Raw genomic sequence first — 3,328 nt, 5'->3', positions numbered from 1 at the left:
TTGATATCACAAGTCAATGATATGAAAGAAATGATAGCATTCATGTTGCAAAATTATCAAGGTCAATTGCCTTCAAAGTTTGCAGCATTTCAACCCTCGGTAATAATTACTAAATTTATTTGTATGATTTTTTTTTAAATATATAACCAACTAACTATTATGTTATATTGTAGGTATCTGATCAAGGAAGCGTGCCAAACGATGAATATAATGAAGTTGAAGAAAATTAGACATGTATGAACAATTAAGTATGTCTGGATTGATATCTGTTGTCAATCATGAACCTTTCTCAACTTTCTTTTCTTTTTTCTTCTGTTTGGATAAAAGGAGAATCAAGCAGCTCATAGAGGACTTATGAAGAATAAGCTTTTCTTCCTTTTCTTTTTCCTGTTTTCTCTGTTAATGAACAATCTGAATACTATCAATTTCTGAATTCTGTTTCAAACATTTTTTTTCTCAATTTTGGTGCTGTTTTTATTCTTATTTCTATTTTGTTTCATTGTGTTACTGTGCTGTACATAAATCTGAATATCTGTGTTGTTTAGGAGCCTTTCTTACTCACACATTGAGGACAATGTGCCTCTTAAGTGTGGGGTGAGAAGGTATAGATTTAAATACTTGTTTTTACTCTAATATGCATCTGATAGTATGTTTTTTTTTTTTGTAGTTAAAATAGGACTAAAATTTTTTTCAGTTTCTTTTCTTAGTTGCTTTTAGCATTGTTTCAGTTTCTAAATACTTACTTCTAGTTTGTAAATACTTAGTTTTTGATGCTTTCATAATCTGTTTTAGGCAGTAGACTAGGCTTTATTCATAGTTGCTTGTATAATTTTTCTCTTTGATCCTATTTCACTCATTAGACTCTTTAAGTTTTGTTTCAGTTTCATTTTCATGCACTAGGTTCGGTTTCATTTTCATTGTTTTAGGTAAATTCTCATTTTCAAGTTCTGTTTTAACTGTTTACATTTGCATTTGTTTCAGAATTCTTTCTTCAACTCTGACTCACTTTCTTTTTCTCCCTTTTCTGTTTGCAGTCTTTTATGTGTCCTTCAGGAATTAATGACTTTCCTATGACAACTATTGACCATATCAAGGTACGTTCATGTGAAGTTATAGGTGGGAGTTTTTTATTCAGTTCCGTGAAGTTTTTTAAATTTCTTTGCTCACCCATTTCTGCTTTCATATAAACGCAACAAAACACACTGTGATGGGGTAATGTTGTACACTAAGGAGCACATATTCATATTGTCCACTTGTCTGATTCAAGTGCTTCCTTAGATCTGATTAAGGTACTCTATCATTGAGTTGCTTGGTTAAAATTAAATATGAAGTATACCAATTGACTAGATTGCTAATATTATACATTTATAATGTACAGGAAGCAAAAAGTCGAGGTGATAGCATAAACGTTGAGACTTGTCCTCACTACCTGGCTTTCACCTCTAAAGAGATACCAAATGGAGGTACTCGTTTTAAGTGTTCCCCACCCATTCGTGATGCACAAAACAAAGACAAATTATGGGAGGCTGTATTGGTATGCTTCCTCTCCATAAATACCTAGTATTGTCTCACTTTAATCATTTATGATCTCATCGTTTTTTTTTTTTTTTGTTTGTTTTACTCTGCATTCCATGAGCGAACCAAGCATATTGAGCTGGATTGCCACGTGGTCCGTGAGAAGATTCAAGCGAAGTTTTTACATCTTCTCCCCATTCGATCGGAAAAACAGCTTGCGGATGTGTTCACTAAATTTCCTCACCAAACTCATTTTAGATCTATCATCCCCAAGCTTGGATTAGTGAGTATCCACCATCTAGCTTGAGGGGAGCGTATTAATGTTTCTGTTATTGGGTTTAATGCTCCTAAGAGCTATTTTGTCTTTTAGTGTTTTAAATTAGGGGTTATTTGTTTTCAGTTAGAGATTCTAACTGTTAGGATTGTGCTCATCGGAGCCCTATATATAAGGTTTCCAGTGTGTGGTTTCGTGTAACTCAGAATAAACAATAATACAGTTTTTCTTTTCGTTCAATGACAGAGATATTGAGAGTTTTTCTTACCTCCGCTTCTTCAGTTACCATCTGACTCTCTTCCGGTCCACTGTCGCCGCTGCAAGCTTCATCGGAGGTGTCTCCCGCGTTCGCCCTCTTTCTCTTCTCACTCTTCCCAGCCACTCGTGATGCAAAGGTTCACCTACTTTCTGATTGGAGGAAGCTTCTAGTGAAGCTTTGGTCTTTCGACACTAGCAGAAAATATATTTTTTATAGCAATTTTTTATACCTGTTAAAATTCACCAGGTATAAAAAGTGACGCAATGGTAATTTCGTAAATAAAAGAAATTTTTCTACATAAGTTATAATAAAATCAGGTATAAAAAATAATGTATTAGCAAAATTGTAAATAATCCAAATACGTTTATACCGGTTGCATTGAGAATAGGTATAGAAAATCCTTTATTTTATACCTGTTAATCTTCAAGAGGTATGAATTACTTTAGTCTTTTTCCCTCCCGCACAGCTTACAGCTCGCAGCTCTTCTTTTTCGTTCTCCCTCTCTTGTTCTCCCTCCTTCCTGTTGGTTCCACAACAGATATAAAAGAATTTCACTTTTACACCTAACATTCTGATAACCGGTATAAAAAAAATAAGACTTTTTATACCTGTTGTGCTTTAACAGGTATAAAAGTGACGTTTTGTTTTTTAATATTTGATTTATTTGTACTACTATCGTACATAAAATTCAATTCCATAATACAATCTAAATAATCAATAACAAGCAAAATAATCAATGTTGTTTCTATTAATACATTAAAATATAATACTTCCTTAACAAAGTTTCTAAATATATATATTGGTGTCTTACAATAAATAACGTTTTTCTTTTTAAAACAATTAGTCTAATTTTAAAAAAAAATAATAATTTTTTAATAAAATATTTCAAAAAAGATTTTAAAATATATAAAATATCGGTTTTATTATATACAAACTCGTGCTATATGTTTCCTAAAAAATGGAAAGCAAAAAGGAAACTTGAATAGAAGTAAAGATAGACCATATGTTACATTTATAAATCAAACAAGAAATGATCATTACAGGGCTCACTTGTTTTCCTCAGCAATATGCTTCTGTGCTTTTCTCACTTGGTCCTACAAGAAATATGGTATTATTAAAATATATCACTAAATGCATTAGCAAATTGAAGGACGAGATATAAAAAACAATAGTGAAACGGGAAAAAAGAAAAATGCCTGCAAATATATTCTACATATATATAATACCTGAAGTCGGGCTATCTTTGTTTTGATGTCAGCTTTCTTGGCAGCAGGAATTGA

The 3,328-nt window shown here is 32.1% G+C and overlaps 1 long non-coding RNA gene across 3 annotated transcripts; it reads right to left on the bottom strand.

Annotated features, from left to right (window-relative positions):
• Positions 1-10: 10 nt before the first annotated feature.
• On the bottom strand, positions 11-3,328 carry LOC106755498. 3 transcript variants are annotated; one of them, XR_001375409.2, is made up of 5 exons: positions 3,275-3,328; positions 3,090-3,142; positions 2,462-2,568; positions 2,058-2,277; positions 11-396 (listed from the first exon to the last, which is right to left on the bottom strand). It is a non-coding gene; the product is annotated as an uncharacterized LOC106755498 (long non-coding RNA). The 3 variants fall into 3 exon arrangements; XR_001375411.2 differs by having other exon boundaries at positions 2,058-2,239; XR_001375410.2 differs by having other exon boundaries at positions 2,058-2,197.

This window comes from Vigna radiata, unplaced genomic scaffold (assembly GCF_000741045.1).
Source record: "Vigna radiata var. radiata cultivar VC1973A unplaced genomic scaffold, Vradiata_ver6 scaffold_1045, whole genome shotgun sequence".
Classification (NCBI taxonomy): Eukaryota; Viridiplantae; Streptophyta; class Magnoliopsida; order Fabales; family Fabaceae; genus Vigna; species Vigna radiata.
Note: the sequence above shows the minus strand (reverse complement) of the source record. Positions and strands in the feature narration are given on the sequence as shown.